The 12,135-nt window shown below is 40.8% G+C and overlaps 1 protein-coding gene across 1 annotated transcript in view; it reads right to left on the bottom strand.

Moving 5' to 3' along the window:
* The window catches only part of LOC110496032 (RNA binding motif, single stranded interacting protein), a 276,061-nt gene extending 264,209 nt beyond the window's left edge, over positions 1-11,852 (bottom strand). The window contains exon 1 of the mRNA XM_090208428.1: positions 11,506-11,852. The gene's annotated coding sequence lies outside the window, so the exon portion shown is untranslated. The remainder of the gene's footprint in view (positions 1-11,505) is intronic.
* Positions 11,853-12,135: the final 283 nt, after the last annotated feature.

The following is a 12,135-nucleotide window of genomic DNA, read 5'->3' as shown; positions in this document are numbered from 1 at the left end:
CAAAGCGTCAATACAGGACTACTTGGACGTGTACTCCGAGCATGCGCTGACCAACAGGCAAGTGTCTTAACTGACATTTTCAACCTCTCCCTGTCTGTGTCTGTAATACCAATGTGTTTCAAGCAGACCACCATGGTCCCTGTGCCCAAGAACACTAAGGTAACCTGCCTAAATAACCACCGACCTGTAGCACTCACGTCTGTAGCCAAAAAGTGCTTTGAAAGGCTGGTCATAGGTCACATCAACACCATTATCCCAGAAACCTCAGAGCCACTTCAATTTGCATACCGCCCCAACAGATCCACAGATGATGCAATCTCTATTGCACTCCACACTGCCCTTTCACACCTGGACAAAAGGAACACCTATGTGAGAATGCTATTCATTGACTACAGCTCAGCGTTCAACATCATAGTGCCCTCAAAGCTCATCACTAAGCTAAGGACCCTAGGACTAAACACCTCCCTCTGCAACTGGATCCTGGACTTCCTGACAGGCCGCCCCCAGGTGGTAAGGGTAGGTAACAACACATCCCCCATGCTGACCCTCAACACGGGGCCCCTCAGGTGTGTGTGCTTAGTCCCCTCCTGTACTCCCTTCACCCACGACTGTGTGGCAGCGCATGACTCCAACACCATCATTAAGTTTGCTAACGACACAACAGTGGTAGGCCTGACCACCGACATAGGGAGGAGGTCAGAGACCTGGCAGTGTGGTACCAGGACAACAACCTCTCCCTCAACGTGATCAAGACAAAGGAGCTGATTGTGGACTACAGGAAACGGAGGGCCGAGCATTCCCCCATCCACATCGACGGGGCTGTAGTAAAGCAGGTCGAGAGCTTCAAGATCCTTGTGTCCACATAACTAAAAAATGAACATGACTTGGACTCGAGTCAGACTTGAGTCACAAATATGATGACTTGCAACTCGAGTTTGACTTTAACACCAATGACTTATGACTTGACTTGGTCTTGAGCCTTATGACTTGACCTGACTTGATACCCTCCCCAAGCCCAAATATTGGTGCTATTAAAAAAAGTGTGCAGCGCATCAACTCTTCATATAATGGATTACAGTTTGAATCGGACAGCAGCTAATCAAATTGTGCCAGCTGAGAAAAAGTTGTGCGTTTCAGTGCAGAAGAACGTGAATTCAGGTGGAGCCCTTGGAATGATACCCAAAATTATTATTTTCGGATATAAAGACTACGCTGTATCAACAAAAAACGGATTGCAACTTGCAAAACATGTGGAAAGAAAATTACAGACGGAGGCGCAACAATTTCCAACTTTGTTTGGCATTTGAAGCTGCACAAAGAACGGTAAGTCGTGGCTAATATAGCCAAAAGCTATATATTTTATTACTTTACTAGTGTATAGTGTAGGCTAACGTAACGTTAAATCAATGAGCTTCCACACAGTCAGTCAGTGCGGGAACGTAATCATTGCACCCAAGATTGAGCTACAACTGGCTAGGCAGTCCTCTATAGTCATCACTATTGGGGGGGGGGGGGGGGGGGTGTCTTTCTCATGGCTACCCATGTATTTATTTGGAAAGTAATAAATATAGAGATATTATTAAAATCATTCATGATTTGCGTAAATGTAATATACTAACTATTAATCTTGTTAAAAATATGAAATGGAATTACATTTGGTGAAGAGCACATTATGACTTCTTTAGGACTCAAAACTCAAAGTTTAGGACTTGAGACTTGATGGTCTTGACTTGAGACTTGACTCGGACTTCAGTGCTAAGACTTGAGACTTACTTGTGACTTGTAAAACAATGACTTGGTCCCACCTCTGGTCCACACACACCAACACAGTCGTGAAGAAGGCACAACAATGCCTCTTCCCCCTCAGCTGCACCATTGAGAGCATCTTGAATGGCTGCATCACCGCTTGGTATGGCAACTGTTTGGCATCCGAACAGAAGGTGCTACAGAGGGTAGTGCGTACGGCCCAGTGCATCACTGCTCTCAATGGTGCAGCTGTAGAACTTTTGGAGGAGCTGAGGGTCCATGCAAAATCCAGTACCTCTATACCAGGTGGTGTCAGAGGAAGGCCCTAAAATTGTCAAACACTCCAGCCACCCAAGTCATCGACTGTTCTCTATGCTACCACACGCCAAATGGTACCGATACAAGTCTTGAATCAACAGGACCCTGAACAGCTTCTACCCCCAAGCCATTATACTGCTAAATAGTTAACCAAATAGCTACTATCTGCATTGATCCGTTTGGCACTAACTCTTTTGACACGTCGCATATGCTGCTGCTGCTGTTTATTGTCTATCCTGTTGCCTAGTCACTTTACCCTTACCTACAGTGCCTTCCGAAAGTATTCATACCCCTTGACTTATTCCACATTTTGTTGTTACCGACTGAATTGAAAATCATACCCCATACTGACAAAGTAAAAACATGTTTTTTGAAATGTTTGCAAATGTATTGAAAATGAAATACAGAAATATTTAATTCATTTAATTCATCTATTTAAGATTTTCACAACCCTGAGTCAATGTTAGAATCCCTTTTAGCAACGATTACAGCTGTGAGTCTCTAAGAGCTTTGCACACCTGGATTGTACAATCGTTGCACATTATTCTTTCAAAAATCCTTCAAGGTCTGTCAAGTTGGTTGTTGATCATTATTAGACAGCCATTTTCATGCCGATTTAAATCAAAACTGTAACTAGGCCACTCAGGAATGTCGTTTTGCTTGGTAAGCAACTCCAGTGTATATTTGGCCTTGTATTTTAGGTTATTGTACTGCTGAAAGGTGAATTTGTCTTCCAGTGTCTATTGGAAAGCAGACTGAACAAGGTTTCCTCTAGGATTTTGCCTGTGCTTAGCTCTAAATCATGTTAACACTATTGTTAAACTATTGTTTAACACTATTATTGAGTCCATGCAACTTATGTGACTTGTTAAGCAAAGTGTTAGTCCTGAACTTATTTAGGGTTGCCATAAAGGGGTTGAATACTTATTGACTAAAGACATTTCAGCTTTAATTTTTAAAGGGAATTTCACCCTGGCTTTGCCACGGCATATAGTCATTTCTATATTAACAACATTACATTTTTGTCACAGACATCAACATTATCCAAACCACAAGCTAAAACAAGCGCATTTTCATTTCACTGGTAGAATCAGGAAGTTTGGACTTCCTGTGTATTCGTCTGCTCATAGTGAACCACAAAGTCCAGCATTCATAGCGAATACAGATACTGCACAGCTAGGTAGATGGGGCATGCCCACAGACTTGGTTCATGGCATTGTTTACTTCAAAAGTCCAACACACAGTAATCTCAGAACTTCTCAATTCAGCTTTTTTTGAATAAGTTTGTGTTTCACTAACATTTGTCATCATGCCCATGTGGTGTTCTGTCTTGCTGTGCGAATTACAAATTACAAACAAGCCTTCCAGTTCTACCTTTCTGCCAGTGTTTTCTAGCTATCAATAGTGATGCTTACGGCGACCAAAGATGATCAGAGGGACTTTCAAGCTGAATCCATTTAGGCGACAGCTTATTTAAATTTTATTAGGATTTTATTAGGATCTCTTTTAGTCCCCATTTGGACTAATCTTCCAAGAGCCTTAAACATTAAAATACAATTTATAATACGAACACATTTTCACATATAGCACACTGTTACAAACAGACAGACCAGATACATACTCTAGCAGTCTGAAAAGATAAATTGAGTCCTTCATCTACCATAGTCCTGCACAACCTTCCAATTTATTTGTATTTATTCATTTTTATTTAAAATTTATTTTATTAAAAAAATAATAATAATGTTACCCCATTTTCTCCCCAATTTCATGGTATACAATTGTTAGTAGCTACTATCTTGATTCATCGCCCGTACGGGCTCGGGAGAGACGAAGGTTGAAAGTCATGCGTCCTCCAATACACAACCCAACCAAGCCACACTGCTTCTTAACACAGCGCGCATCCAACCCGGAAGCCATCCGCACCAATGTGTCGGAGGAAACACCCTGCACCTGGCAACCTTGGTTAGCATGCACTGCCCCCGGCCCGCCACAGGAGTCGCTGGTGCACGATGAGACAAGGATATCCCTACCGGCCAAACCTTCCCTAACCCGGATGACGCTAGGCCAATTGTGCGTCGCCCCACGGACCTCCCGGTCGCGGCCGGCTGCGACAGAGTGATGGCTACCAGATTGAGTTACTCTTAGCTAGCTTACATTAGTCAAAGAACGAATACAAAAACATGTTTACTCTGCTGAAGTAGCTACCAGTCTAGCAGTGACTACCATGGCATAAGCTAAATTGAATGACAGTGTGTAGCCAAAATATATCTATCTATATGATTTAGCTGATGGCTTTCAAAGTTCAATACAGGACTGTAACGTCAGCTAACTTAGCAAATATAGCTAGTCCAGCTAACGTTACGTTATCTCTAATCGAGAACCTTCCGTTTTGTTGTGAAGAGAGAAAACAATGGTATCACATCACTTCTCATGAGCATTAATTGATGAACAGAATTATTGAACACTACGTGTCACGAATCCCGCCGAAGATGGTGCCTCTTCCTGTTCGTGCGGCGCTCGGTGTTCGGCGTCGCCGGCCTAATAGCTGCCATCGATTCCCTTTTTTGTTTCTGTTAGTTTGGTCTGATTGGTTACACCTGTTTTGAGTTTAGTTTTGTTTGTGGGCTATTTAAGGGCACTAGGCCCGCCGGCTTTTGTGCGGGCTTGTTTTCTGTTCATGGTGTTGGATTATTTGTGGATTCTATTTTTCCAGACAGTTTAGTCCTGTTTGTTTGGACTGGGTATTTTATGCGCCCTTGTGTTTGGCATGTCCGTTTTCACTGTCTTTGAAATAAAGATCCACGTTCTGAACTAACCTGCTCCCTGCGCCTGACTCCTCCACCCACTACACCTAGAAGCCGTAACACTACGTAATTATGCAGTTAAATTAAATCGCAATAAAATAAACTTTATTTTACTAAAATGATTTATTGATTGTAAAAATGATTTAAAAAAGGTATGGAATACAGTTAAGGGCTTACTTGGTACATCTATCTCATCATGCCCATCTAGTGTGGAGGTTGACGGGAGAACAATAACAAAACCTGCAAATCATTTATAGATATTTTTTTACAAAGAAAACAAATTAATTGAGAGATAATGTAAACACTCATTCATCCCAACAAGTAATTGTCCAATGGATTGATGATCAAATTATGAGCAAAAGAAACTGCTCTTTTAGTCTACCATTGGTACGGGTGGAGAAGCTGTTAAACCTATTGAAGTCATTACCCAATAGTAAATCTGCAGGTTATGATATTATGAACTATTTTTTACTTTGCTATGGTGCTCCCCAGATTGCAACTCTACTGAAATACGTATTTAATTGGTCACTGGAAAAGGGGAAATGTATGGAAGCATGCTAAACTGTGCCCATTCCCAAAAGACAGCAAAGAACCCATTACTCTTGCCAAAAGTTGACCAATCAGTCTACTCCATTCACTCAGTAAGATATTGGAGGGTATTGGGAGTAGACAAATATGGGAATATATGGAAAAGCATGATCTGATCACAGACAATCATCATGCTTATCACAAAAACATTCCACTACCACTGCATTGGTTGACATGACAGACCAGTGGCTCAATGCTATGGATAATGGCAGGTTTGTGGGTGTAATATTTTAAAATTTTAGTGCAGCATTCGATTTAGTGGATCATGAAATAATGTTGATAAATTATTGCATTATTAAAGAGGCAAAATTGAATTTGGTACAGTCATATCTAACTAACAGGAAAAAGTCTGCCTATATCAATGGGTTTTCTTCCCCTCCCCTTAAACTGTGGAATACCCCAGGGCAGCTGCCTTGGGCCACTTCTTTACTTAATATATACCAGCGACCTTCCTTATGCCTCATCTGACACTCAAGCTACTGTATTTGCAGATGATACTACAATTTATACAGCAAGACAATCGGTTCAACAAGTACAGCAAGCTCTACAAGTAGATCTGGGAAATATCAGGGAGTGGGTTTGCCAGAACAAACTAGTTTTGAACGCCAAGAAAACCAAGGTTATCTTGGTCTGTTCCACCAGGAAAAGGCCAACACAATATGGGATGCAATTAAGTATTGAGGAAGTACAAATTGAGGAAGTGGCAGAAACCAAACTACTAAGGATGCAGCTAGACAACTGCTTGTCATAGTTGTCTCAAATAACTGATCTATGTAAATATATATATATATATATATATATAATAATAATAATAACTGCATGCATGATCAGAATATTTACAGGGAAAGATTCTTAAACAAACAACCCAAGCATTAATTGGAAGTCAGGTGAACTACTGTTCTATGGTCTGGGGAGATGCATCAGCAAGTCAAATTAGGAGGCTGCATGTGTGTAAATGTGTGTAAATTGTCTATGGTTGGTTAGTTGGTTCTCAGCTGGATAGAAATGTTGTGACGCTAATTAGCCATCAGCAAGCTGATAATATTAAAATGTCCATGTTAGGTCTGCTAAGCTAGCCAGTCTATCAGAGATCAATACAATTAGTGGGGTGGTAAAATTGTGTATTGTTGTGTGTTTTGTTATAGGTGGTACATACTCTGATTCCACTAGGTGTTTCCAACCCCAAGCTCTGCACAAAATGTGTCTGCCTTTATGGATTCACAGAATATATACAGGGCTCTGTAGCATCAAACAGATGTTAGATATTCTGATACTGTACATCCAAATAATGTTTATTTGTCTAAACATAAAATACAGTGGACTGTATAATATTTAATGCTAATTCAAAAATAACCGAATATTTAACAAGAATGTTATATGGTAAAAATACACAGTGTGTCTCAGGTGTCGTAAAGTGTGGAGAACTGTCGCTACAGATTGTTAAACAGATCATGTGATTTAAACAAAGATTTTTGGTATCCTTTACTGGAATTTACAGGATACTATTGTTTGGTGTAGCACAGAGAATTTTTGACCAACTTTAGCTCGGCGATCCTGCCTTGATTCATGGAAACGGGAGTCTCAATGTCCGTGTCCAGTTGCAGGGTGTCCGTTTACATTTCGAAAATGCTCCATTATTAAAATAAATACTTTATTTCTCCATGAAGTAATCCAACAGAGTACGCCGCCATCTTGTCTATTTAAAGTCTTCTCTCATTGATCGAGACAGGTGAGTGTCCACCCCAAAGGGCTGCATGCCATGATGACAGACACCTGTCTCGATCAACGAGAGAAGACTTGAAATAGACAAGATGGCAGCGTACACATTGGTGAATTACTTCATGGAGCAAAATAATGTGTATTTACTCAATTAAAACTGACCACCTGAAACTGTACACCAACATTTTATGAGACTCCTGTTTCCACGAATCGAGTCCAAACGCAGCATTGCCAAGGTAAGGTTGGTCAATCTTCGAATTTGCATTGATTAGAGGAATCACTTGAAGCCACTGTGGCCTGGTCAGTTCTTTCAGTTTTGCGCTAAGTGTCTGCCTCCCTTTCAAAAAAGCCTTAGGGAAAGCACGGTGCCAGAGCACAAAGCAACAGCCCAAACGAGTTGTCTTTCAGCAATGAATCCGCTGATAGGAACATCGCTGAAAGATGTCCAATGACTCTATCGAACAAGGACAACCTTTATCTACACAGACAAAAACATATAGTGCGCTCAGTATAACATAGAGCCTTTGCGAAATGTCACAAAGCAGTACTACATTTATTTTCAGCCCCCCCCCACCACCACCACCCTCCTACTGACCTTGAGATGCCTCAGACATGATGACAACAAGACCAGATTCCCCCAGGGTGAAATTCCCCTTTAATTCATTTGTAAACATTTCTCAAAACTTAATTACACTTTGACATTATGGGGTATTGTGTGTAGGCCAGTGCAACTAAATCTATTTAATCAATTTTAAATTCAGGCTGTAACAACAAAATGTGGAAAAAGTTAAGAGGTTTGAATACTTTCTGAAAGGGGAAAAGGGGATACCTAGTCAGTTGTAAAACTGAATGCCTTCAACTGAACATTTGACCCAACCCCTCTGTATCGGAGAGGTGCGGGGGGGGGGGGGTTGCCTTAATCGACATCCACATCTTCGGCGCCCGGGGAACAGTGGGTTAACTGCCTTGCTCATTGGCAGAACTACAGATGTTTACCTTGTCAGCTCAGGGATTCGATCCAGCTAACTTTCGGTTACTGGCCCAACGCTAACCACAAGGCACTCTGTATGTATATATCTACTTCAATTACTTCGGAAAGCTGTACATCGACTCGGTACTGTTACCCTGTGTATATAGCCAAGTTATCGTTAGTCATTGTGTATTTATTCAGTGTGTTATAATTTGTTTATATTATTTTTCTATTTTTCTCTCTGCGTTGTTTGGAAGGGCCCGTAACTAAGCATTTCACTGTTAGTCTACACCTGTTGTTTACAAAGCATGTGACAAATGCAACTGGATTTGATTGATTTTATAGTAGCTCCATGAACGGTGGTGCAATTAGCACAAGCTTGACTGCACAAATGTAATCAGCTGACAAGATTGTGCTAATGCAACGAGGCCAGTTAACCAGTCAAGGCATTCAAGAGAGACAAATAGTTGCATGAACATGATTCTCCAGTCCAGCCTGACCAGCTCTGGGAGGGCCATGTTGTCACAAACAGTTTGATAGTCTAGCAGTTAGGAGAAACACACCATCCTCATCACATTGCAAACATCTGGCAATGGTAAAATTGTAAAAAATCTAAACACATCCGTCTGGAACCACACCACCACCCAAAAACAAAAACAGGTCCTTGTGTTTCAAACTAAAATGTAGATTTTCCATGAGAGGACGGTTATGCAATTCTGACAACAAGCAGAAGACTACATTAATCGTGGTCTTGTCCTCGGCGAATAAAGGCACTATGTAGAGCCACATTCATATCAGTGAGCCTTGACTTGGGTTGCGTCCCAAATGGAATCTTATTACCCATATAGTGCACTACTTTCGACCAGGGCCCATGAGGCTCTGGTAAAAAGTAATGCACTATAGTGAATAGGGTGTCAATTGGGACACACCCTTGATGTACTGGGTAACCATAGGAAGCTGAAGAAATGGCACTCTAGAATAACCTGCAGATCAAGTGTTTATCTTTGTGCAACATATGCACTTTTGACATCTTCCAGGTGATCTGGCATGTGCGTGCAATTCAATAGGGTGTCCAAACAAAATCACGTAATTTGACCAATGGTTAAAACAATATGTTAATTGTGTAGATACTCCTCTAAGAAATGTACGATCATAATCTGTTCAAAAGTATCTGGAGTTTTTACCCTTGTAGGATGGTCAAAATTAGGGTGACTAAATCGATGTAGGCCAGAAAAAAAAAGTGGTCAAAAATCTGGAAAATAGCATTACGCCAGCTAGGCTGGATGCTGTGCGAGAATTAAGACGGTCATCTTTCGTCTCGATTCCTGAGGACACAAAACAATATAGAGGTAAGATAGATATTTATTTTGAGACATGGCATGTAGTATTTTCCTATTTTAGTATACGCTTTTCATTTTAATGCGAAATTCCTGTTATTTTTAGAAGATTTATCACAAAAACAAGCGTATTTCTGTGAAATTTCTCACAAAAACAAGCATATCTCTGTGAAATTTCACACAAAACCAAGCGTATCTCTGTGAAATCTCTCACAAAAACATGCAAATCTCTGTGAAATTACCTAAATTACCCTCTTTATGCCTTCTTTTGTTGTTGCCCATAACAGAAGGGACATAACCGCAAACAAGAATTACATCAGCTATTACATATGCATTATTCCAAACCACAGCTATAAGGGGAAGATAAATCATTCCACAAATGCAATAAACCACTGAGGAATTGGCACATTAACACGTATAGAATGAAGCAATGAAAGAAGGAGAAAGAGAATGACAGAATAAACAGAGTGAAAATATTAACGGAGAAAAAAATAAAAGGGGGAAAGGAGTGAGGAGGAGGAGGAGGAGGAGGACTTAATCGGCTGTGATTATTTGAAATGTCACTAAAAGGCCACCATTAATGTTACAAGGGAAATACAACCATTGGTGACCTTGTCCTATGTGTGTAAACTGTGTTATTGCCATCTATACATGTCTTTTAAACTCATTACCAAAGGGACAAGGAGGATCATTTTATTCCATTTGGACACCAAACGGAACAAGGAACATGGAATGCTTCTTTAACTTGATCTGTGTTGGAACACTCTTACTAACCGCACCAACTGTTCTACTTGTGACATGAATTGAGTATATAGTATGCTTGTTGGTCATAGTATGGATATAGTTAGTGTGACAAAGGTTCACGGGTGTCGTACTAAATTCGCCAACATACGAAGTACACACGCAGAGGACAATATTTCTGTGCTTTTAGGGCACTTAATGCAATTCTTCAAAAAATGGGAGTGGCTTCAAGGTTTTCAGATTTGAAGAAAATAGCGGAAAATAATGAGCCGAGGCCCGATGAGAGCGAATAACAAATTCATTTAACTACTGTAGCTAATGACAAATGTTAAGAAAATGTTGAGCAATGTAATAAAGTAATGACTTTTCAAATAAGTTGCGTTACACTTGATGTTGGCTGCCAATTTGTTAGCTACGCTATCCTTACGAACCGCATAGCATTACAGCAGTATGTACTGGTATGTTAGCTAGTTACCTAACTAAGATGGCTACTTATACATCGAACTTGCCAGACAGTATATTAACTATCTGCTATCTAACTAACTACCCAATGTTTATTGACTTGATTATTCACATCCTTATTAGCTAAGTGGTATAGTCATTGTGCTTTTCAATGGACATTGTTAATTCTGGCTATCTACTCCGATTTCAGAGCACTCTCGTCTGATCGAATTTACGAACACACCCGAAATTGTAAAATGTCTAGCTAGACATGTGTTATGCTAACAAGCTAGCAAGAGGTTGCATAGCAACAGCATCAACTTCCGGTAGACAGACAGGTGAAGCTCTAGTATGCTCAACTGAAATGATACCGTTTGTTTACAGTATAATACAACTAATAGAACTAATACAACTAATAGTATATAGTACGTAGTATATACTCATTAAGTATGTAGTATACAGTACGTTAGTATGGGTATTCGAACACAGCTTATGTCTTTGTATTTTTCTAATAAATTCTCTACAGACCCGAAAATCCATTGAGCAAAACACAGCTAAACTCAAGGATACTAGCTAGACTCCAGGGTGCATCCCAAATGCCACTCTATTCCCTATATAGTGCACTACTTTTGACCAGTGCCCATTGCGCTTTGGTCAAAAGTAGTGCACTATATAGGGGATAGGGTGGCATTTGGTAGGCACACTAGCTGCTAGAGCAACCTTCCCAGCCAGCCTCTGAAGAACCCAATAACACAATGTGCCCTTTTTCAGCGATCATTAGGTTGTCAAGTTTTATTACACTCAAGCACCCGAAGGCCGGTCAATTTGCTGTGACCATTACCTGTACTGGTTAAGTGTTTGTTGAATGGTACACCAGAGGACTGCATGTGACATATGAGATAGAATACAGATGGAAGGCCTGTGGTGCTTGGCAATGGTATCCTTCATTCAACACAACTCATGCGTCTCCTCAGTCCTCGCTCCGGCAGATCACATCTCCTCCGCTCTTTCTCTCTTCCGACTTCCTCTGGTTCTGTTTTGTCATAATCCCATGTCTCCTCGGGGACATCCATCCCATATTAAAAGTGGAAATGTATCCGCTTCCATTGTAATTAGAAAACCACTGGAGGCGCAGGCGCTTGATCTCGGCTGGATCTGAGCGCCTCTCGTTATTTACTTGCCTCGCTCATCCGAGGGGACAGAGAGAGAGGCAGAGGTATCGGTTCTGTTTTTCATCGACTTCAACAAAAAAAAACGTTTTTGCATGTAATTTGCTTAAAAACACAATGGCTGGGAAGGGGGGGGGGGGGGGTTAGGATATGAGTCAACGAAAGTGCATGTTTTAAATGAAAGACCATGAGAAAATACACAAACCTTGAAGGATGGACGGATGAAGGCATGCTTTGTTTGCTAGGATCTGTCTGGCATAAACAATTCTAGGCGTTGCGAAACCTCCAATGGGTCCAAAGTG

Source organism: Oncorhynchus mykiss, chromosome 18 (assembly GCF_057628025.1).
Source record: "Oncorhynchus mykiss isolate SJ-2025 chromosome 18, ASM5762802v1, whole genome shotgun sequence".
NCBI classification, from domain to species: Eukaryota; Metazoa; Chordata; class Actinopteri; order Salmoniformes; family Salmonidae; genus Oncorhynchus; species Oncorhynchus mykiss.
Note: the sequence above shows the minus strand (reverse complement) of the source record. Positions and strands in the feature narration are given on the sequence as shown.